Source organism: Lepisma saccharinum, chromosome 1 (genome assembly GCF_977018435.1).
Source record: "Lepisma saccharinum chromosome 1, izLepSacc3.1, whole genome shotgun sequence".
Lineage (NCBI taxonomy): Eukaryota > Metazoa > Arthropoda > Insecta > Zygentoma > Lepismatidae > Lepisma > Lepisma saccharinum.
In genome coordinates, this window is record NC_139229.1 from 114,876,502 (window position 1) to 114,901,850 (window position 25,349).

General features: G+C 38.6%; 1 protein-coding gene across 4 annotated transcripts in view; it reads right to left on the reverse strand.

Moving 5' to 3' along the window:
* Positions 1–24,761, reverse strand: part of rhea (Talin_middle and talin-RS domain-containing protein rhea) — a 155,975-nt gene extending 131,214 nt beyond the window's left edge. For 3 of the 4 annotated variants that reach the window (XM_083136732.1, XM_083136723.1, XM_083136750.1), the window contains exon 1: positions 24,496–24,761. The gene's annotated coding sequence lies outside the window, so the exon portion shown is untranslated. The remainder of the gene's footprint in view (positions 1–24,495) is intronic. The other variant, XM_083136740.1, reaches the window with a different exon arrangement.
* Between the last annotated feature and the right edge of the window lie 588 nt (positions 24,762–25,349).

The following is a 25,349-nucleotide window of genomic DNA, read 5'->3' on the forward strand; positions in this document are numbered from 1 at the left end:
CTTTTATAACAGAGGTTAGTGCTCGTTTAGAAATATTAATATAAATATCTGCACGCTAAAGATATGTCCATAAAAATAAGCGGGCCGTTACTGGTCGAAAACGTCGGCATCTCCGCTAGCGCCACCCGCCACACACTTGGCCTCGCACGGAAATGGACGAACTGTTTATTCCCTTCTCTTTTAAGCAACAAATATTTAGAATAATGTTGATTATTTCTTGATAATACTGTCAGCAGTGGCGTCGATTGGGTTTCAAAACCGGAAAGGGGAGGGGGGTCTGAGACAGTATATTTAACTTTGTACATAAGATTTAGCATAGTGCATGGGCAAAATTGGCGAAAAGTGGGGGCAACTCCCCCCTAATCGCCGCCACTGACTGTCAGTTTCACACAACTAGGATAGGGCAACAGAAATGATTGTCACACACAGGGGGGTAAAATGTTACCTGGCAGAGCTGAAAATAATTTATCTTTATTGTGGATATTTGGGTTCATTGGGAGAGAATCCATGCCCCAAATACCTACAGTTGATGAAATATCGAAACAATTGCTCAGTATAATAGTAAGTCACATCTAATGTACACTCCAGGAATACTTCCTTAACCTGTTTCTTGCGTTTCCAATCAATCCACTTACTATTTAACATACTTTGCTATACTTCAGCACAAGGGTATTCTTATCTAGGGGGAATCCCCCTCCCAGAACAAGACAAAAATTGCAGGCAAGGAAAGGAAAATATTCATCTCTACCAAGTAGGAATATTCACCCAATTTAAATGTCGATTCTCTTTTTTTTTTAAAAAAAAAAAAAGTCTGTGCAACGAGTAAACGAGAGGATGTAAAGTGCAGTGGCAGTGAGTGAAAAAATTAAAATTCTGTAAAAGCAATGGAAAAATGGTGAATGTTTCTCTGAATATCAGAGACATTAGTTCTTGATTTGCATGAAATGTTATCTGGTGCTATTCTAATGCAACGTATCGAGAGGGAATCTCTTTTACCGATAAGTGTGGATCGACCTGTGCATTTACTAGAAACTCAGGCGCCGTTTCTTCGCCTGAACACAAGAGAAGAGGTGCTCTCTCTTAACGTAGTGTTAGAATAAGTATAGTCAAAATCACTAGATAATGGATATTGTCCAATTACCATTGCATGCTAGTGAATGTTCGGAGAATATATTTCTGCGAGTCAAATATAATGCTTAGGTCTTTAAAAAATATAAACTTTTATTTTCAAATTAATAATAATAATAATTTATCTCCTCCTCCTCCTATTCCTTGTCCTGAATAGACACCCCCTTCCTTGCAAAGAAAAAGTTTAATTCGCACGCTGGTCCTATCGTGTACTGAATATATCTAAACTTGCATGCCAAGCCCATTAATTTAGATCAAGGAAATTGCTCTCTACGAGAGGTCAACTTGGGGACTTCAATCCTCCATTTTGAACACGCCAAAGATAAAATTGCACCTCGTTTTGCATGCTTAGCAAAATAAAGGTTCTAGTAAACATTCAAAGTGCACCGATGACACCAAAATACGAAGTAAAATGCGTAGAAGAAAGGAAGGGTGGATGGGCAATGATTCCACCCTTAAAGAGTTGGGAGAATGAGCCAGCTACAGTGATTGCGCACCCCGTGTTTTCCCACCGTTCTCCCCTCTTTCCGGGTATCGATTAAGCTATCACCACCCCGAAATCCTCCACGACTGAAGCGTCCCCCTATTCGGCAGCGAGTCCCGGTTTCCCAGCGGGCAGCAGTGATGTGGTACAGCGGGGGGAATTTCCCGAAGGATGGGAAATTTCGAAAGGATAAAAGGGAGATGCGTGTTCAAAATTCTTTGCAAAATGTTAAGGTAAATAGAGGGAACACAGTGGCGCTTTTGCCAAGAGTGTTTCGTTCATTCTAAACGCCTGGTGAATATTTTGCATTTTTATCCGAATCGACTGTTTCATTTTCTTGTTAGATGCCTTAACAAGATGCATCATAGCATCATCTTATTTTGTATTTTTTATGATTTTCAACTCACGTCCTTGCTATATTAATCACGAGGATGAAGAAGGGATGTGACAATCGAGGCTAGAATCCCTATGTTCTTTAATTGCTTTCCATCTCATAAAAACATATCAAATCGTGACAATTTGCTGTAGTGTCATATCGTTTTCGGTTTAAGAGCTTATGCACAAAATGTCGTCCTACTCTTCCCACCGATCATCTTTTTACTAGAAGGAAGTCTTTGTTCTACAGAACTCCAATATTAATTTTAAAAGTAAAGAGGTATTATTATTATAGTCATGCAACCAGTAACGCAATAGCAACGAACATGCGAATGTGTGTTCAAATATCGAAAGCATGTTTACGTCTAAAATTTTATAGTTATTAGTCCAATGACACAATTCTGACGTAATTCTTTCATCCCTCATCTCATGGCCAAAATATATGAACACGGCAAATTGTTCCCAACAGTACAAACTTTTGAATATAAGATAGCTAACTGTGTTTCTCCCAGCTCCTACCCGTTTGCAATTCCTCTCCACGAAAATAAGTCTCACCCATTACCTGAACCTCTAACTTAATTCTGCAATAAAACCATTTAGGGTGTGTATACACTCTCCGCATTTCTTAAATGTAGAGTGTATACATTCAAACTTGTGATCCTGAAAATCCAAAAAATATATACAAATATAACGGCACGAGTCCAGGAATGTACCGTTCAGTGGAAAAACATCAAAACGGTGCAGATGTCAAGTAGAAAGGAAAAAGCAAATAAAATAAATCCACGTTTCTTCCCTTTGTATCGCCATACTATCAACTAAATATTATGCAATCTCATCAATGATGCAAAACGCTTCTTATGAGGCACTCGTATGAATTAGGTTCCACAGCAAAGGAGGTGATTTGGGGCTAACAAGGGCTAAAATGCTCCGAAGAGGGAGTTCATTAGAAAAGAGGGAAACACTGGTCTTCCAAGTGGGAATTTCTGCGAAACGAACCTACCACCACTGGCTGAAGACCTAACTCATTGGGTGAAGTTCCTCAAGGTGACGAGAACGCTCTCCCCCTAATTGATTTTTTCTCTCCCCTCTTGCCCCTTTTCCTGCATTCTCCTCTTTTAAAATCATCCCACAGAGCTGCTTCTCAGATACCACAGCAACTTCGCAAGTGGTGGACGGTCGATCCCTTTACTCTCCTTAATAAAGAGCATCGGCTCCCTCGAGTGAAATTACTCCCTGCAGTTTTTACGCCGGTGGAAACGAAACCGACAACCCTATGCTCAATGTCGGCGAATTCTTTTTTACTGCCAAGATCAGAAAAAATTCAAAATCTGAGAGCAAGCGGAATTTCATGTCACTGATATTGACTACCTGTTCACAAAGGTACACCATATTAAGAAAGAGCTGATATCCATAGCGACTCCCACAGATAACGACGCTTGAAGATTGCAATAATTAATAAAAATATTGATTAATATTAGTGAGCGGGTATTCCACTCCTGTTATAAGCATTAATCATTAATTTACCAGTTTTGTTTCAAAATATTCAAGAATTACATCAGAATATCAAAACACAATGTTATGTAATCACAAATCCAGTTTTACACACAAAACTGATGCAAAATAAAAAGAACCTTAGAATTTAGCATGATTTCCAAAATAACTGAACTCCGCGAAATTGTTGCACGACATTTTTGCGAACCCCGCGAAAGGCCAAACCGCCGGAAAAGTACCAGTACATATAATAGAAACGATACTTTCAGATAGCGATAACACTGGTATCAACCGATACAGATATATTGCCATCGGCATCGCCTCAGAACATGTATATATATATATTTACGTATTGCATGTATGTATGCATCCCATATATACCTCTCATTGTTGTCACTGCATATAATTTAGCTGGAATTGTGACACAGGCATGTGCAGACCATCAATTTAAATTGCAATGCGAACCACTGAAATGTATCCCTGCCTGGAATTGATCGATATATTTTACTTTGCTTTTCTGCCACTTTTGGCTCATTGCGACGATGAGGATAAATGGTGATAGGATGAAATTGATGCAAGGACATCATAAACGCGTAAGTCCCACAGAGGATTATACTGGCTGAGAGTCCAGACGTCAGACCCTCGTTAGCCTACTAGGATGAGAGGTTGGCTACCTTCCGATAGGGTCACCTCCTACACACCTATTTCACAAAGAGAGTGAACATATGTCAATGGTGTCATATGTCAATATGCTTCTGATCCTGTGAATAGACAAAGATATAGTAATTGTTTCATGCACGCATTCATAATTAAAATTTCATCAAAAGAATGAGGTATCTGATCTGTTTGGTACAGTAACAAGCAAAAGTGAGTTGGATTCACGATATAAAGAATATAAATAAGTACACTAGAAATTTATAACTAGTCATCCAACTCTAATCGTCGAATGTGATACGAGAGCAAAAAGGACAAGAACAAAGGCTCTGGATAACTTACAGATCGGGAATTTGGCATCATCATCCATGTAACACGTGAAGGTCATTTTTTTAAAGGAAGTGTACCTTTCGAAACTGTTTCGGTCTTTGGGCATCTTTCGTGCAGGTAAGGAATGGTAAACAGGTTGCTTTTCTGTCCCCTCCGAGCGCACAGCTAACTAATCAGACACGCACGAGTTGAACGCCGAAGAACAGGCGCAGATGGCCATTGAGAATATGTGTACCTGTTCAGGCGGCTACGGTGATTGATGTTTCTCGAAAGGCGAGACAGCACCTCATCCGCACACAAGAGATCATTACATGGGCTTAGTATAAAGACCGCTGTACAGAACCGAGAGAACCGTACGTCCAATCAGAACTGCGATCCATTATCCGTCACCGAGAAACAATTATTCACCATGGCGCTTCGGTTGGATAACGAGACCGAGAACAATGTCTGCAGATCGAGACGAGCAAGAACAGGCAATAAAGACAGCCCGAAAGACTCGTATTCAATATGATATCAGATTCAGTTTCCCAGATCAAAATTCATTTCACTCCACAGAATCGAATTTCATCTTACTATCTATCGCGCCGTGAGTGAGATTGTGGGACAAGCACTGCCGGGTGGTTTATCCTTGGGTATCACGTTTTAAGTTTGGGTTCCAAAATCGTTGGTTCCTGAGCACAATTCACGGCGGGCAGACACAATCCAATGATTTAAATTCCATTTTAAATTGTCGATCGGGTTCCGATTGTCCCATCTGAACATACAGTTGACTCAAAAGCAAACTTTGCGGCTTCATTTTCTATACAGAAGCTTGCCAAGTAATTCCTTTGTTGCCATTAAGTCTACCCTCGAATGACAACAAGCATAACCTACAATCGGAATATCCAAAAATATTTGTTTTCGCCTGAATTTGATAATTGCAACTATGTACGTAGAAACAGCAATTTAAACACGACTCTGTTTACCTTGCCAGTGAACATTTATCTGCTACTTTCCTTTTTTTCCAGTAACTCTTACATCATCATTATCTACAACATATTTTTCCAGAAGCGAATGCCAGAGACATACTTTCCACGTGCCACAGTAACGTAGGCAATCGCCATTGCAATATACGTTGGGTTACATATCTACAGGATGGATTTTCAGTTCTCGTAGTGAAGAATGGAGCGTGTGGAATCAACAGATAAAGTTTCGAAAAGAGTTGATGAAAGAGGGGAAAAGTTGGAAGTCATCAAAGAAAGAAATAGAGATTGGTTGAGAGGAATAATTAACGGGGAAAGGATCTGGGAAAAAGAAAATATCAGATGTCAGATAATAGCCTATTGAATAAACGAATCCTACGTTGACACGAAGCATGAGGCTCAAGATCGGAAAGCCTTGGAGGTTGCAGTGAAAAACTTGCTTACTATGGCAGAGAACGACGAATGTATACATTGACACTTTCACCAGCAATAGCTCTCACCTTAGGTTGTAGGCACCTATGGCAGATAGGAATTTTTCGCTGAAATTCTTAAAAAGGGGCGAACTTTTTTAGAGGTAGGCACTCAAATGGTAACATCTCGTACATAACATATCCTAGTAACAGCAGTTTTGCGGGCTAAGGAAGCTCTGGTCTCTGGACTCATCAGTGGGATTTTGTGTTGTCATGCATCTTGTCCTTGTGTGTGCTGAGTACTCCTATACAAGTTCGGTGTTCGGGGCACCCAATAAAATGTAATATCAATCAATTTAGCTTAGCAATTTTCCCTCTAACCTTTGGAAAAAGGGAGGCAAGGGGTACTAATATAGTATGTAATAGTAACCTGTGCACAAACACGCCTAAGCGCTCCACAAGAAAGTCCTGAAATAGTAACCATACACGGAGTACTTGCGCACATGGAACTCAGAAAAACAGGCCACACGCAGCAAGGATTTTAGCAAACGTGACTGGGGACGCAGAATTTGCGACACTTTTGACGCAAGTTTGTTTACGTTCCCGACTCCGTTGCCCATAAAGCTGTCAGCTGGCGGGCCTCTCGTGCTTGCGTGTATGCTGTTTTTTCGAATATCACGCGTTCTGTGCGATGACGTCACGTCGACGCGTGCTGGTATGCATCAAATTCCCTTCAGTCATGTCAGCACGTCGGCTGATAGTTAACCCGGAGCAACACCCGAAACGCACGTCAATAGCTCCGCCGAGACGCAAATCGCAAGGAACGGGAGTGTGCGAGGCTCTATAGCACCACTTCCCATTCTCTTCGGTCTCCATTCCCAAAGCAGAGCTTGCAAACGAAGCTCCTGTTGCCACAGATTATTCCAAATAAAACTGTCAAAGAACTGGGCGCAATAACAGATCTCTGCGAACAATGTACGTACATAAATTTAAATGAGCGGTCGACCCACAATTCTGATTCGAGTCCCAGAGTGGGAATGGGAGTTATCCCATAAATAATTTCATCTAATCGTCATTAAGCTTCATCGTCGCCATGAGCCTAAGTGACGGAAAAGCAGCGTGCAGTGTTTGACGCGGTTACATCCCGGATCTCAGACAAACTCTCGCAGTGACGCCTGAAATGACAATTCTACTGAAAATGGTTCTTATAACTTTTAAAATGGTAGTGTATAAAATCGTTCACAGGTGAGTTCAATGACTAGGAATTTTGCCAAAGGACGAAACGCGTTTTCTTATTCTTCGTTATTATTTAATTAACTTTTCATTTTCTGCAGGAAAACATATTATTCTAACAAGTAAAAACAATACAATACACAATAGCCCTATAGCTGACAGTTTTACATGCCCCGCTTATTTTTCGTTTGGCAAGGACTTGCAGGAAAAGAACCATCAAAAGTTCGTCAAGCTACATACGGTATACATACTTATGCCGGTTCCTACACTGAACACATTTTTCGTAGTGGACTGTATGCATTTCAAGCATATGCCGCTTACGTTCTCCCATTTCAGCTCGCTACGAAACGTGGAAATATTGCCCTGTATTGTAACATTCTGAACCATTGTGGTTTTTCCTAATTACGTCTCCTCAAGAGTTAACCTTTAAAACCCTTCTCTTGTTACTTCCCTATGCACGTATTCTACGACTGTTACTGAAGGTCAATTCACGCATTCTTGCCAAGAAGACAGATCCGAATAAGGTTCGTGCTTGGTAATTCTGATCACGGTAGAGGGTGATATGAGGCAGTGTCTGCGACTGATGGTTTAAATAGCTATATGACCATATGCATCGAATGAAGACAGGTCCTTTTATATACACGTTGTCGCAGCACATCGACAACGAATAATTTAAGAGATATCGAGTCGACAACTTTTCTCCAACGACTCCCTCCTCTACAAACAGAAAACAAAATAGTTTTTATCCTGAAGATTAGCAACCTAATGATACAAATTCGGATGCCATAGACAATTATATTTTCTAAACACAACATATTGGGGTGAATGAACTCATCACTCGCTACATAGAAACCATGGACGTTGTAGGACTTGCCCAGTTGTGTACTTACCGCCAAGGGGAAAATACGCAGAAGTCACTTTGCCTAACCTCTACTGTGCATTCATTTAAAATGGTAAGCATGGTTTATAATGTGGTGATATTTTGCGAATGCCATGTTGACAATTTCGAATTTAATCACTGAAAATCATATACTATTACATCGGTCAATACTGGTTTGGTTCAAACTTTCAGAATGATCCCCATTTGGTAATGCTGTATTTAAATGCACCTTCTACGGAACTTTCTAATTCATGCTTCGATCATCTGTGAATTACAGTGGCGCAGTTAAGCCTTGTCAAAATTTAGGCCATACGATTTTGGTACACCCTGTAAGAGGTGCACCAAACACCTCATACCAAATAGTCGTGGATGTTAATGACATGCAGTGAACAAATATTGCTTGCAAACAAATTTATCTGAGCAAAATAACTTGCCTAAAAGTTCCACAGAAAATTATGAATTCTTTGCAGAAAGGTGAAACCGAAAAGACGCAATACCTGTTGATGATAAATGAGGCACATTCACCCAGAGAATGTCATCAACTTAGAATAAAACAACAAGATCTCGTAGATCGAAAACCAACATTTATTGTCACGGCTATGGTTTCATTAGTCATCATACGACAGCAAATAGGTTGACACTTCATCGGAAGTTCATTCCGCAGCAGCGTGTGGTCATGTCGGAAATGACAGCATTTCTCAGAACACAAACCTGCAACACATTCTCCTGCAATCATAACCGAGAAATTCAGCGACTACTTCTAAATCGTAGGAACACATCACGTATGGAGCCTGGTTTTACTTTTACTTTTTTTGTATTTTTCTTACTTTACGTCGCGTTTCTGCCACCTTTGCCTAATCGTGACCACAAGGTTAGGTGATGATTAGATAAGTTTGAGAAAGCGGCACTTACACAGAAAAGCCCACGCCAGGCCGGGACTCGAACCTGGAGCCTTCCGTGGCGAGATAGTGAGTAGATCGCTCAACGCGCCCGACCATCAATTTTTTTAAAAATTTATTTGGTGTTTTTAAGTCCACTTTATGCAGAGATAGGTTAATTGGGACTGGATCTACAGTTTAAAGTGGGATCCGAACCACTACGTGCCCCCACCGGGCATCGAACCCAGGACCTTTTGATTACAAGGCGACGCCGCTACCACTGCGCCATCAGGGAGGCAGGCTGCTCGGCCATCAAGGCAGTTGGTATTACGCTTTATGTCTCGCCCTCTTTTCATTGACAATAGTCATAAAAGGGCTGCGTGGTACAGACTTTTGGAACTAAATAACATATTTCTATTTTGAATTTTTTAGGTCACGCTTCTACCTCTTGGGTTAATCACGACGACGAGGGTGAATTATGAACCACATACAATCTATGGAGAAAAATAAAGAGCGTGTGTGGGAGGGAGGGGGGCACTGCGACACGAGATAAAAAAAATCAGAAAGAAGGGTACTTTAGTATTATACGGATAACCTCATTTCAGCGAGCTGTTCCCCTATGCTTTTTAGCGATTACTTAAAATTTTGTTCAATATATGCTTTCGTGGATAGGTTAGGCAGGTCAGGTTTGGTTCTCTTAGTATTAAAATAAAGGGTACTTTCTTTTGCTTTCCCAGAAAACAGACAGTCTGAAATGAGGCAGTCCCGTATAATACTAAAGTACAAAAAAAAAAAAACACTTTAAACCCTACACAGACCTCAGACCTCTGGAGGGAACAAATACTACTAATCCTAGAACAATGCCCTCAAGTCGTAAACGAGCACAAACATATAAGAGCTGCAGGTGATGAAGAATAAGATTTTATATCTGCAATTAAAGTCAACAGGAATAATACCAGAACAACACTAAGCTGCTCGTCAAGTCAACCTTGCAGCAGGTTTTCGCATATGTAGTTCCAAACGTGCGCGCAAGAACATAGTTCCACTGAGACGGGTTCTATTCCGACACAACTGCATACTTGCAAGAAAACAGTTATTTAATTTGTAATATACAGACAAAATAGTACATCCATTAGCAGGTATGGACTTAATTGGTTGCAATCACTGTGCAGACGAACTTAGAACCGTAGATTCGCCAACTGCAATGTGTAGTGCGTTGAAGAGAGACTGAAACTTTAGAGCGAGTCGAGCGAGACTGAATGCGTTGCAGAACGCGTGGAATCGGCGATACCAGTGTTGCACATCCCACTCTTTTAACCCTATGTTTATTGTAGAGCGGCGAGAATGGCTGAATCTACTGTTCAGCGCGCGGTTTTACCCGAATGTTATTTTGGACTTCGTCCGAAGGGAAATTTTCTTCAAAGACAAGCAAGTTGTTTTGAATGCATAATCCTCCTTGCGGCAACAAGATCAAAGTAAAACAGGGCGTGAGGTGATTTGCCGTCAATGTGCGCACGAATTGTATCACGGGTGTTGAATGATTTGCTGTTTGAGTTTAGCAAGAGGAAACGATTGTTTGTTTTTTGACGACAAAAGAATCTCCGCGGTATTAAAAGATATCGCAGTGAGAAGAAACATGTTTATTATTTGGACGAGACGTCCTTCAACTCGGTGGGTGGGGGAAGGGGGAATAAAACATGGAAGGATACCAGCATGCAAAACCACGCCAGGGCTGAAGAAACCAACGATGAGGGGAAGGGGGAGGCTTATTGATTCACCCACTGGCGGCAATGAAAGCTTTGTTGAAGGTGCATATTTACTGTTCCGCGCAAAGAAAGGGAAGGGTGATTATCCGCAAGAAATGGACAGACCAAGATTTGAATCCTGGTTTAGTGAAGTGATTCATAAATTGAAACCAGAGTAATAGCGACAGACAATGCACCTGATTGTATATATCACCAATAACAAATCATGTTTTTTTGGTGGTATAACTTGAATTGCGTGTGTCTTACAGGAACGGATGTATTGCGGACGAAGCAACCACGTTTTTCATAAATGTATTTCTTTCTAAACCAAAAAAAAAAAAATTGTCATTAAATTCAAGAGGGCCTATCGTTGTTTACTTTTATCTTTGTTCATTTTTATTTTTGCGTGCTCGAAATATACACACACGCTCTCATGTTTCGAAGATATTTCGCATTTATATTAAGTAATGACACATTTATTAAATAATCTATGCGCAGAAAGTACTTTTAAAATTTTATGTTTCAGGAGACAAAGAGAAGCAAAAATACATTCCACTTGACATGCATGCGGGTTTTGATGTGTTGTGCGGTTGGCAATACTGTGGATTTTCTCAGTGTCTGCGATGTAAGCAGCTCGGCGGTTGAGGAAAGACTGGCACGGAAGATTCTGAGCTCAGTTCTCGCGCGGATTGATACATAAAACCTGCTGCAAGGTTGACTTGACGAGCAGCTTAGATTCGCACTTGGAGGGTAAATTATGATTGACATAATATTGTACCTCTTAATGACAAATAAAGATAATGTGTGCCTCGCATAACTTCAGTTTTCATCTTACTAAAAAATCTTAATGTTTCTGTGACATTCGAATCTCCTGCACTTTCCGATCCCCCCCCCTCACCTACATTATCAAATTGTTCAATGTATATTTCCATATGTCATTTGCGTGATAGTGACGATGAAATTGTTAAAGGAACATTGACATATAAATACCCAGGCCAGGACTCGAAGCATGAAACTTCGGTGGCGAGATTGTGACTCTACCAACTCCGTCGAAGCGGCAAGTCGAACCGTTCATTACAGTATAACCTTCAGAACATTAAAAACAAAAAAGACAGCCCAAAAAATGCCACCAAGATCGCACCTACAAGCAATGAAGACCAGTTGGAAGACAGTGCACTATAATGCACTTGAAATTATAACAAACATTGATTACTGTCCACTTTGAGTACCGATGAATGCCCAACAACCATCTGGACTATGAACAAAAGAAAGCACATCAAAGAGATAAACTTAGCATCAAAGATGGCTCGTAGTCGCTTCTATAGTACTCCATAACATCGTCATCAACATATTATGGAATCTGGGTCAGGAAAGCAATTCATTTTCAGTCTTCGGCTTCAGGGCCACGCCCGTCCTTGACTCGTGCCCTTAGAACAGCATTTCTGCTCTGTGTTGCACGCGCTGTTACCCTATCCGTCATTATCATTAACCTGCTCTCACTAAATGTACGAAAAAAAGAGTTCGAGGTGCGCCACCTTCCATCGTTTATCCAAAGCGATTTTAACTCAAAAAACAAGGCGTATCCAGGGAAATGTGATGTTGTGGATCATATCCCCCCCCCCCCCCCCAACAGCCCACTGCATATTCAACACTTTGTAAATGCACAAAAAAAAGTTCTGTGTGTGTGTATGTTATGTTCCTTTCCTACCTTCCGAGGTAAATCGCAACTATTGAGTATGAATGGTGAACTGGTTTAGATTGACTGAATTGTTATTTTACGTCTCTTTTCTTCCATTTTTTGTTAATGATGGTGATACGATTGAATGGATGACGGAGCAATTACAAACACATCGGATATAGACGACAAAACACAATTCCTGCAGATGATTATTCTGGCTGCAGGTCCAGGCTCCAGAGCCTCGTTAGCCTGCAAAATACAGTCAAGGTTGTACTAGGTAGAAGAGAAATTGACATTTGGGTGTCCTTGCGAAGGGTCATTACAACCCAAATGGTGAATTGGTAAATAGATGAACAAACAAACAGGAATTTACAGAAAAATCATGGTATCTGTGTGAGTCTTTGGACATTTGTAGTCACAGGCAGTTCTGGTTTGTAATGATCCCATTCAAAGTGAATGGGGGTTGTTACAACCCAGAGGGGCCCTTGGCTGTACCACCACTTAATAGGGGGATAAGTTTGTTATCGTCACAAAGTCATCTTCTGTGCACCCTGCTATAAAGACTAGCAAATCAGCGTAGGCTTATTAACTTAATGTTATGAAAGTGAACTCCTTAAAAAGACCTAAAAGCAAAACATATGCCAAAGAACAGCTTGAAGCTCATCAAACATGTTGAAGAGGCTGACTGGTTAACAGAAGGAGATCAAGGTGGCAAATACTTATTTCAATTCAAGAAGCAGCAGCAAAATATGCTTCATTTCCACATATTAACATGATGGTTTCAGAAGGATTGCTACAGAAAATTAATCAAGACTAAAAAGCACCTCCCCATGTAGATGTACTAGGACAAGAAATAAATGTACTATCGATAAATGGAGCTTCATTCGAGGAGCAATGACCCATGCTAGTTGCAGAAATGATAGATTCCAAGAAAGTGTCATGCTGTCTCTTGCAAAATAACAAACACACTATTTCACTATGTACACACACATATGTCTTCTAATTCACAAGTCACAGTAATTCATATTAACAAATTCCTGTTTATGATTAATGAAAATATGAAAAGCCCTATGTATGGTAGGTCAACAAACTGTAAAACATACGAAAGTACTCTGAAAGGTGTGGAAATCCTAGCGAAAAAAGACTGCTTTTCTTCAGGCTGTGATCATAACAAGGTAAAGACTGATTGTGGACTCTCACACTCAGAAAATCTGTCTCATTGTTGTCATGCATTTTGCTAGTTGGAGAGTATTTCATACAATATTTTAACAAAGACTGTTGGGCTGTTTGTGGTGTCATTGATTGGAAACCCCCCCCCCCCTCCGTTATCTCTTCTCAAGCACACATTCCCTCACCAAACAATTTCCGCTTTGAAGGTAAGAACAACGACATACCCCTATCCTTTTCCTATGAGCCCTAAATCTACACACAGATGCAAATGTTAATGTCAGAGTTGTGAGTATCCTTGTAATGGCAAGATGTTTCAAGAAAACACAATGTTAGTTCAATTTATACTATACATGTCAATGTTGTAAGAACCACCACGTGGAGGAATGTTTAAAGAATTTCAGTAATCACAAACAGATAATAGAGAATCAAATGTCTCATTACTATATACCATTGCTCGAAAAATCTTCTTTCAGAGCTAGGTGCCAGGAAATAACCTACTAGCAATTACACATACTATAAGTAGCTGAGCCGGCCCCCTTGGCAGAGTGGTTAGCACATCACGCTATGATGCCAGGGACCCTGGGTTCGAATCCCAGCCTGGCCATGGATGTTTCTGAGTGTTCATTCAGCAAATTCATCATATCATCATTCATCACCATCTTCACAAATTAGCCAAAAGTGGCACAAAAAGCGAAGTAAAATAAAGCAAATCAATCAATCTATAAGAAGCTGAGCATCGCCGTATTCAATACATCACTAAATCATGTGAGAAAGTAGGAAATTTGAAGTTAGAAGCATTACAGCAAAAGATCAGTCGCCAAGATGAAATTTTTAGTTGCCATGGCGACCGGTATTTTTTGAGCCCTGCTATATACAGATGCAATGTTAAAAGCTGATGTTAGACTCAATATTAACCTCATGACAAGCAACCACAACATAAACACAATATTCACGACTGGCAAACTACAACTGTTTACACTATACACGTCAATGTATCATAGCTCTACTGATGTAGATTCTCTATCTTCTATAGAGTAAACCCAATAATCAAAGTACAGACTTATTACAGCACAACAAAACAGATTAAATTGAAGTATTTACTAGATACAGAATAGAATATAAAAATGCATGGTGACAACAGGAAAAGTGTACCAAAGTCAGATCCTGTCCCCTGTGTTGGACCTTCTGCTTGAAAATGTGTAGCTGTGTATATGGATAGTATACAACAGGGTAAAGCACTGAACACTAGCACCCCAGATAACTTTACAGTGTTCACACACAGTTCTGAGAAATAATAAAATTTGATCGATTCCCACATCCTGGTCGAAACTGCATTTTTCGCTGAAAAATCTACGTAGTACAAGAGAGTAGTTGAATAATTTGATAAAACCAATTCATTGGTGCTTTAAACTACTGAAGCAAAGGGATAAAAGCAATTAAGCACTAATGTAGTTTGCTTTATTTACACTTCAAGGTTACATAAAATAAACCACAAGGTATTTTTCTGTATTAAGTCATTCATCTTCTTTCAGAGTGGACCTTCCACGATACAGTAGTTGGCCAGTATCTGAAAATATGGTGTGTTTCGCGTACATCAGATTACGTAAATTTTTTTGAAAATATTGCAACTAATTTGACTTTAAAAGCACATAGGCCACTAACGTGATAATAGAGGCCACCAAGGAAACCTCTTAAAGTAGTATTCACACAAAGTATTCGGCCTCCCCGATGGTTCAGTAGTAGCATCATCGCTTTGTAATCAAGGGGTCCCAGGTTCGATACCTGGTGGAGGCACAAGTGGTTCGGAACCCACTTTAAACTGTAGGTCCAGTCCCGATTAGCCTTACTGTGCATAAAGTGGACTTAGAACAACAAATAAAAAAAATCACACAAAGTATTTTAAGTTAAATTTACCACAATAAATGACCATATTATCGATTAATAGCGAACTTGCTAGAAGGATCATGTGAGGAAATTTAAATGTGTAAGTTATGCTAGTAAATGCATTTAAAATTCACGAAACAAGAGAGGATGAGAAAAAGCCTCGAAAATGAAGAAAAATGCAATAAAAACTGCAAAATGACATAAAAGCCAAAAAAGGCTGAAAAATTCAAAATAAAAGTAATGTTATCTGGTTCTAATTGAAGGGAAACGGACTGATATCAGGTTTAGCATTGTTTTAAAGGCTCAGAAAAGAATATGATTTGTCATAAACTTCAGAGCTCTAGTGAAATATTAACTGAAGCTGAAAGTGAAAAATGTTGGTACTGTAGAATGATGGGGGGAGGGGCCTTACTCCCTATGTAAACAACACCAGAAGCTATTCACAACTGACCACACACAGGCTTATTCCACTTATTTTGCCCACATTTCCTGGAATTTTCAAATAAATTTCAACATAATTTTTTAGTGCTTTTACATTAACTCCGTTTACAGTTACAGCAGTAACTCTAGTTGAAATAAACCCAATATGTAGTTGGGAATTACATGGGTACCCTTGACCCTCTGTAAACCTGCTAGAAAGTGAAAAGTTTGCATGTGTTCATTAAGATTTGGTTGATTATGAACGTTTTCTGTTTGTTTAGCTTGCAGAGATGTTTTATGGTGAAGTAATGTCACCTCTATTGCCTTAGCATGAAGGCTTCATGCAAGTAGATATAGCGCCCAACATGACAAGCCAAAAAACAACACGAGATGGGACGTTGTCTACAACTTAATATGTTGTTAGGTTAAGCATGCTAAGTTTGGTGGTATCATCATTCGAATGTGTTCTTTTGCTATTTGAGTGTGCAATACAGACAGTTTTTAGGAATAAAAAATTGTGAAAGTACTTCAAGATAGATTTTTTTACTTATGTGAGCTACATTTTGGGATCAAATCTCTTTTGATTAATAAGAATTCAACATAATTCTCAAGGAGGGACAGACAATAAAGGGCCCCAGTAAATGTTTACAAACATGAAAAACCACATTAACAACAAGTAAATATATATATTTAACAAACCACAGATTTTCCACTTTTAAAATATCTTTATGATTTTTTTTTAAATATTTTCAAGACTTTTTTAGTCATTCTTCAATTTCTATTAAATTTCCAGGTCCACAGTAACTGTGACATATTATGGAATTCATTAACTACATAAATGGGGTGACATTTATTATCTATGTTTTGAACTGTGTGCAATTCCTGCTCAAGGTGGTATTGATACAAAAACTCGAACAACTTTAACCTTTTTTTCCTTGTACCTGTAATGCGGATTTTATTGAAATTGTAACTGGGTACCATTTATTGAAATTGTAACTGGGTACCACATGCAACCGTAAGTCACATTGTAATGCAAAATACCTGCTTTGAAATAAAACAGTGGCATCATATGGTTAATGATACTGCACAAGAAGTAGACTAATATGTTGGAAGAAATATTCCATTATTTCTGTGGTTGGAAAAAAATAACATTAAGATATCAAAATCAAAACAGAGAATAGCACAGAAACAAACAGAAATCTTGTCAAATGGGATCTTTTTTTTTCCAACCACCATGAAAATGTGTAATATATTGTCGTTACATTTAGATTAATTTTCTGTTGCGTATTAATGTGTTAATAATGTGTCCTGTTTCACTTAGCACACACAAAAAAAATGTGAAATGAGATTTTTGGTGTAGTTACAAACCTCTGAAAACATTCGTAACACAATATTTTCGTGCGAATGTATAAAAAAATTGTAACAAAAACCTTCTGATCATAAAATCCCCAAGGCTACTCTGAAAGCAGCTAATGCCAGTAACACATAAAATTAATACATAGTGTGTACTTATCAAGTCCTGATACAGTAAAACAACACAATATCCACAGTGGCCAAGATCTTGAATGTGTGCGGACCAGTATCCACCCCCAATGTCTGTCCATGAGTCATTACGGAATGGGGTAACTTTACAATGACTATGTAGCCTTCTTTATGAAACGTGTATTTTTAAATCATAAATGAACTGCAGAAAACATCATATGATCCTGTCACCTGTTTCTCGCACATGCCATTTATGAACAGAACAAAGTTTCTCCTATCCCAACAAAAACAAATATCAAAGTAAGCCATTGCCATCCTATGTAGCAGAGTGGTCAGTGCAACACAATACAAAGTCATAGGTGGAGGTTCAAACCCTAGTCAAAGCATGGATGTATCATTGAGTATGTCCCAACACTCACTCAAAAGTTCACCATTCATTCTCATCATCACGATTATCCCAAGAGGTAGAAAAGCAATGTAAAATAATTGAAATTGAAAGAAAGAACAAAGCAAGCCATTGGTGCTCAAAAAGAAGCATGTAGAGAGGCTTATAACAAGCATGAGGTTTGTTAAGCAATAAAAACTCTCAAAAGAGGCATGCAAAAGGCATGGAAAAATACAAAATTAAGCTCCAAAAGCAAACGTGGACAGATTTTTCATCATTTCTCTGGATTGAGCAGTCAAAAAGCAGTTATCTTTTAAATAAGCAATTATGACTAAAATACACAAAAACGGCCTCTATAAAATTCATGTATTCCTCTCAGAAATGGCCTGAAAAGAGTTTTTTAATGTAAAAGCATACATTTTCTGGGCAAGGAAGAGAAAGGATTTTAGGACATATCCTCAGTTTAACCAAAAATACATTAAAAGTATTCAAATTTGTCTACTTATGTAAGCGAGTATATATTCGTTGTAAAGTACAATTTTGGAAGCTTTACTGCTTCCTTCTTCAGGAAGGCTCGGAACATCAAGCCACGTCAGAGAAGTGTCATACGAGGATACAAGGTAAAAGGTTGGGGTTAAAAACACTTCATGGCCCTCGACACATACAAACTTAAAACTACCTTTGTTAAAAACCCTTAAAACTCACGAAAAAACATATTAAAATCACCAACACTGTATGCTGGAGTGGCCACGTAACCACGTAACCAATATGCTTTCCTCAGTTTACTTATATGACTATTGATGCAAAAATTTATTATAAAAATCTCAGCCCAACCAATGTTGGCACTACTGCTCCCCAACTAACATTTTCCACTTCAGGTACTGAATATGGTCATATCTAAAGCCCGGATTTATAAGCAAAATGCATATTCCTTTCCAGACTTCTAATGGTAAGAAGAAAGGTTATACTTCGTATTCCATATCTTGATGAGCTATTTAACTAAGGTTGAAAGTGCTTATTTCTGCAAGGAACGTTCATGCTTGCTTATTTTATGATTTTGGTTTAAAATAGCATATCTTACCAAAATCTGTCATATTTCAATCCTGTTTCAATCACATGACGACAAAGAAAAGAAAGATACAGTACATCCATAATCATTTTTCCAAATTACATGATATTAACACAGTTGAAAGCTCGAAATAATCCATTACAACATTCACTTTCTCTGATTGATGAAATTTCAGTAACGTTGTATTCAGAAACTCACGGTGTTCCTAAAATTGTGTCCGACAAGCTCAGTCGGGTATTACTGAAAAATCCCAGTTACAAAACACTGTGTCAAATTTATAAAAAGATTTCTGGTGAAGAAGCAGACATTGGGGAGAAATTTACCAAAGAAGAACTGTGGTGCTTTTCAAGTGCGTCTGTGATGTCATGCGACGTGGAAAGAACATTTTCACTGTACAAATCATTCTTCACTGACAGACGCAGGAGCTTCACACAAGAAAATCTCAGGATGACCTTTCTTACATACTGTAACAGCTTTGAATAAATTAAGAGATCTAATAAACAAATATTTTTTCAGATTTTCCTGTATTTGTTTATGCTTATTTTTGTCATTTTTTGTGCTTATTAACTTGCTTATTTTACTGTTTGATTGTGCTTATAAATCCAATTCAATTTATGTCAAGAATAAAATGGAAAAGCTGAGTTCTTGATATGAAACTGCACTTTGATATAATCAAAACAGATTATTAAAAATGATTCTGGTGATAATGTATTCATGTGTAGGTCACATCATATGATGAGCAAAGGATTTGCTTCTAGATCATCTTCATATTTTATACAACTGTAACAAATGATATGGAGTACCATGTGAACTTATTACAAAGAATGAGTATGCATGTCACATCATTTGCAATTGTTTGCAATAGTATTTTGGAAATGACATGTACAGTATGCATAGCTACAAACATCATGTAAAATGTGAATGTTGAATAGTTTCACGAATAATGCTCACCAAAAAGATATTTTTTTCAATTAATAAAAACTATTAGCAACTAAAAATAACAAGATTCATCTTCATTTACTTTTATTTGTAATATTACAAGTTAGAACAACAGAGTTCTGAACTTGGGCATTTGGAGTGTCATTTATAACTTACAACTTACTAAATATTAATTGTAGTTTTAGTAACTGTTTGATATGGGGAAAACGCACATCTTCAATTTTACAGAAGAAACTACTTGCAGAAATGAGTTTTTGTTGCATTTTCAAAGTCTGTGCAGGTATTTTCTTTCATGTTTGAATGTATTGGACTGGGAATTCATGTATTTTGAAGAGAAATCTCTGATGCACAATTGCCATTGCTTTTACTTGCTTCTGTTGCGTACGTTTGATGACGTAACCCCCGGTCAGTGTTTCCAACCACACCGTTGTTTTGCAAGAAGATGAAAAAACCAAATACAACCCTAAATTTTAACTATGTTTGCCTAACCTAACTGAACCTAACCTTCCGCGAATGGTTTCTGGAGCTATGCGTGAATGGTTTGTGGGGCATTTTTCGGGTAAGAAGTTTGGAAACACTGCATACCCACTGATGATCCACGACAAGCCAAGCTGTGCCTGCCATATTGTGTCTTACGAAAGCGAAAAAAGGAAGAACAATAAATACTCGTAATGTGAAAAATTTAAATTATTTTCATGAGAAAAGCAAAATCCCACCTTAAAGAATGTTTTGCAATGCATAATAGGTAAGTACCAATGTCAAAAAAGACGAAATGAACGAGTGAAAGGTGTTTTCCCCTTACCAAACAGGTAATGTATTTTTATTAAAATTTCGGTAACCACCAAACGTCTCTAATTCCCTTATTTTCGTATTTTTCATATTGATACTCACATATTCTGCATTCGTAAGGATTATTCTATTTCGCGTTTCGTTTTTTGCAGGCAAATAGTCTCAATTTTCGAAATATCGAGTATTTTTATTTTGTTCGCTTTTGCTTGCGTTACACGCGATATGGCGGAATAAATCTTGACTAGCGTAGTCCATGATCAGTGGTTATGCAGTGTTGCGACATTCTTCATAGCAAAATATCTAGGTTCTAGTATGCAGAATACTTAAGTATGAATGTGAAAAATACGAAAATAAGGGAATTAGAGATGTTTGGTGGTTACTGAAATTTTAATGATATTGATAACAACATAGACCTTTAGCCTAAAAATAAACTTGAGTCTGCTGACGTCAGAACGGAAGGTAGCAAGAGTGTTGTGCGATAAGTGATTGAAATAAATCAAAGCAACTGATTGTGAAATAGGTAATACACGTCTCGTACTCTCATTTGATGTCAAAGAAAAAGTCTGACGAACTTTGGATTTTTTTTCCCACCTACTCGGAGCGAATTGACAATATAGAGAAAGGCTCCAATTTTGTTAGTTTTCGGTATATTAACTAATTTTGGCCTCCTAATCATGAATCTCTTGTTAAAATGCAGGGTATTTATCCGATTTGTTGGAAATTTGGGATAGTTACTAATTTGGGCCTCGTAATCACGAATCTGCACTTAAAATTTGGCGCTCACGTATAAATTTGGCGTTGATTTGGGGGCAGGTCAATCCAGCCAATTTCTAACATGCCCTTAACAGGGAGTCTATAGAAACAGGCGGGGCCGCGATAGCGGTTGGGGGCGGTAAGTCGATTACCCCAGGGGCGGAGCCCGGAAGCGGCGGGAAATTCGGAAATCGAGGGTGTGGAAATACGAACTTAATTGAGATTATTTTGCTATTTCCACGTGTGAGCGCCAAATTTTAACTGCTGGCGCTTATTTGGGTGCAGGTGAATCCGGCCAATTTCTAACATGCCCTTAACAGGGAGTCTATAGAAACAGGCGGGGCCGCGATAGCGGTTGGGGGCGGTAAGTCGATTACCCCAGGGGCGGAGCCCGGAAGCGGCGGGAAATTCGGAAATCGAGGGTGTGGAAATACGAACTTAATTGAGATTATTTTGCTATTTCCACGTGTGAGCGCCAAATTTTAACTGCAGATACGTGATTCCGGGGCCAAATTTGGTGAGTATACCGAATTTCAAACAAAATGAAGAAATTCTCGGAATTGTCAAATCCCTCCTTAAAATTCCATGTTGAGTTACAAATTGTACTGGATTTTGAACCCCATCGAATTTCACCACGCATCCTTTGCACGTCATGGTGTCGCAAGTTCGTTATGACAAATGATGAACAGTAACGCAGGTTTATTTACGTTCTATAACTGTTACACAGTTACAAAACCGCGTATTTGGAAACACTGACCGGTTGTTACGTCATGAAACGCTCGCAAATATTTGGTTCACGTAGTAGACGGACAGCAAGGGAACAGCTTTCGTGCATCGGAATGAAATTAATGTCGAAAATTACATGATTTACCGCCAAAAAAAATTCAACGAGGGAAAAACAAAATTCCAAGGCCTTCCTAAAGTATAAATAAACGCATTTCGGTAAGTAATTTCTCCTATAAAATTGAAAAAAGACGTTTTGGGGAAACGAAAATTTTACCATATTTTTTTTAAAAAAATGACATCTACAATATATAAGATACTCTGATGTAATTTTTTTAATACAGATATATGTATGCTGGATGGGCCCAAGTTCCTTTTGTTTTATTGTGCTTTCATCATGCTACAAATGCAATTTTTACATGGTTCGATTTCGATTTATGTCTGTTAACACATACTGTGGAGTTCAATATATGCTTTCATGGTTAGGTTAGGCAGGTGAGGTTTGGTTCTCGTAGCATTAAAATAAAATTCCTAAATGCATTCTACTAAGATTCAGATTTACTTCTACCTTAATTCTCACTAGGCTATTCGATACTTACTGTCGCTTGTCAATGGAGAATACCTTGTCCATGGGAAGACTGCATTCTTGCGTAAGGTAATTTTTAAGTTGTTTTTTTTTTTCAACATAAAGAACTTTTTTTTTCCGAATCCTAACAGTGCTCATTACTTTAAGGAAGGTTCAAATTTCGTATGACAATGATTTCCAAAATTCTAAGATAATTAGTCTTTGGGTAAATTTCTCGTAAGGGACAAACGGATTTCATCAAATTTACAGGAGAAATTACTTACCGAATGCAGTTTCTTTATACTTCTGGAAGTTCGGGGAAGTGTTTTCTCGCATCGTTCATTGAATTTTGACGGTAAATCATCTATTTTTCGATATAAATGTGTGACCGATGCACGGAAGTTCTTGCATCCATTTACTTCCAGGTGGATGTAGCCTGTGTGTGATGACGTAATCCTGGTCAGTGTTTCCAAACACGTGTTTTTGTAACTGAAGAAGATACGTTTCTAAAAATGCTTTGTGGGGCTATGTGTCAATGGTTCGTGGGGCTATGCATCAATGGTTCGTGGGGCTATGCGTCAATGGTTCCTGGGGCTATGCGAGAATGGTGTGTGGGGCTACGCATAATTTTTCGAAACCAATTTTTAACTATTGTAACCTATAGTGACCCTACCTAACCTAACCTTACCGGAAATGGTTCGTGGGGCTATGTATGAATGGTTTGTGGGCTACGTAGGTATCTTTGGGTGCAGTGGGGTGGAAACACTGCATGCTGAGTACGGTAGTGAAACTGTGATCGCCATTTTGCGTGTTACCGAAGGCAAAAAGAAACGAAGAAAACTTACTCAATATGTCGCAAATATAGCTTATTTCCGTGAAATAAGCGAAATGCCACCTTCAGCAATGTTTCTCAATGCAGAATACGTAAGTACGAATATTCAAATTAAATAAACTAGGAAATTTCAGCTGTTTGTCCCTTACGAGAAATTTACCCAAATTTCATACATTAAGTATAGTGTGAAAAGTTACATTTATGTGTCAAGTGTGTTTCTTAACTTTAAAAAAAAAAAAACACACAAGGAGGTGCAGAAATATACTAAGTCAATCTAGCTTAACAATCACTTTCGAAGAAGAATTATATTTCCTCGGATTTTAAAAAAATGAATGCACGTAAGACAGCAAAAATGGTACCACATCTGCCTGTCTTACTCACGTAATTTTACAAAAAAAAAATGTCATTTGATCAATTCGTAACACAATACGTAGGAATTCAATGCAATCTGAAGGTTGGTGGATTGTACAAGACAACCTACACCAAACTAGAAAATTGTACAAGACAACCTACACCAAACTACAAAATTGTAGAAGACAACCTACACCAAACTACAAAACATGTGCTGCAGCGGATGGTATCAATATGTATAATTGTATTACCACTAGAAGTATTGGTAATCGTAATCCTAATAGTATATAAAAAGAGAGAGGAACAAGAAATGCGAGGATGATTGCTCAATCCCAGCAAGTTAGTTCTCTTTCCCCTCTGGAAGTTACGGACGAATTCAACCGTATGTAATTTTGGTAGGTTTGCATGAATTCTCTTATTTAACAAACATTTGAAATCTCATCAAAACTACGGATAATGTGGGACTCATTGACATTTGAGCTCTAGCGTTCGTCAAAACAAAACATATTATGTAGGCCAAGGAGCCATGAAGCAAATGTGTACATTTTGTGAGCTTAAGTGTATATTTTTGTTGGTTAGATGTAAATTACGTGGTGAAGAAGCATTTATGCACATGAAAAGGCTAAACGCTCGTTTTGTTTTCACTTCGCTACACAAGTTGCAGCAGTTCAGTCGACTTTCTCAGGGGATGACGGTCTCGCTAGGCCTAACGGTACCTCAACCCCATCTGTGATCTATTCATCGATTAACACTCTCACTTTGTCCGCCTCCAAAATCAATCTCTGTTCGTTCTAAGCACAAAGTTTCCAAACCATCATCCAGTCAAAAGAGCATTATTTCAAGTCACAAAATGCGAAACTTCATAACATTATAGAATCTACTTACCTTTACTTCACACACCCAGCTTAGCTTCTCTGTAAGTTCGCAGCAGGCACACCCCTATCAGCTTGAGGAACCCGAGAGCGTGTGACGTCACCGGATGTTCTACCGTCGTTAGTCGGATGTTTACATCCGTCGCGCTAACTTTTTACGGTTGTGAATTCACACCCTTAGCAGAAAAGTTGTTTCTGATCATTGAAGAAAATCATACGAACGTCTGCTACACACACACTCACTTTACAAACTGTTTAGTTGCTTGACGAAGAGTGACCCAGACTCTCTGCCATATATGGTGATGGTGATGTATATGTAGCCCATATGCACAAGAGGAAAGGGAAAAAAATTGAAACGCGAATTACGCTCAGATGTTAATACAATTAATAGTTTCACGCTTGGATCATCATCAATCAAAATATTTGCTTCTTTGGGATGTCCTTGCATTGTTTGTATTCCAGAATTCAAGTCGAACACATACGTAGCGGAAACATTCGGTTCAGATGGTTTTTTAATTTAAGCGCGTAGGAGTCGCATCTCGTAGTCTTGAGTGAAGCTTGGAGAATACTGCAAATGATACGCGTGAGAGGCAAATAAAAAAAGGGTGAAGCGCACGTAAATAAAAGAACAAAAGTATTTCGGTGCCTCATTTATCTTTGCTGGGTAAGCTTTGGACAGAGAACTAAATGCAGCGAGTTTGTAGAAAGTATTGATATACCTCCACTTTTCTATTTAAAGCAGTAATTTTAATCGCCATGATAATGAACATCATGCAATAGAAAAGTTAATATAAGGTCTTATTCTGCTTATTATTTGTTCCAATAGAGGAGGAGGGCGGGAGCGCCACACCGCAATCCTGCCTAGGG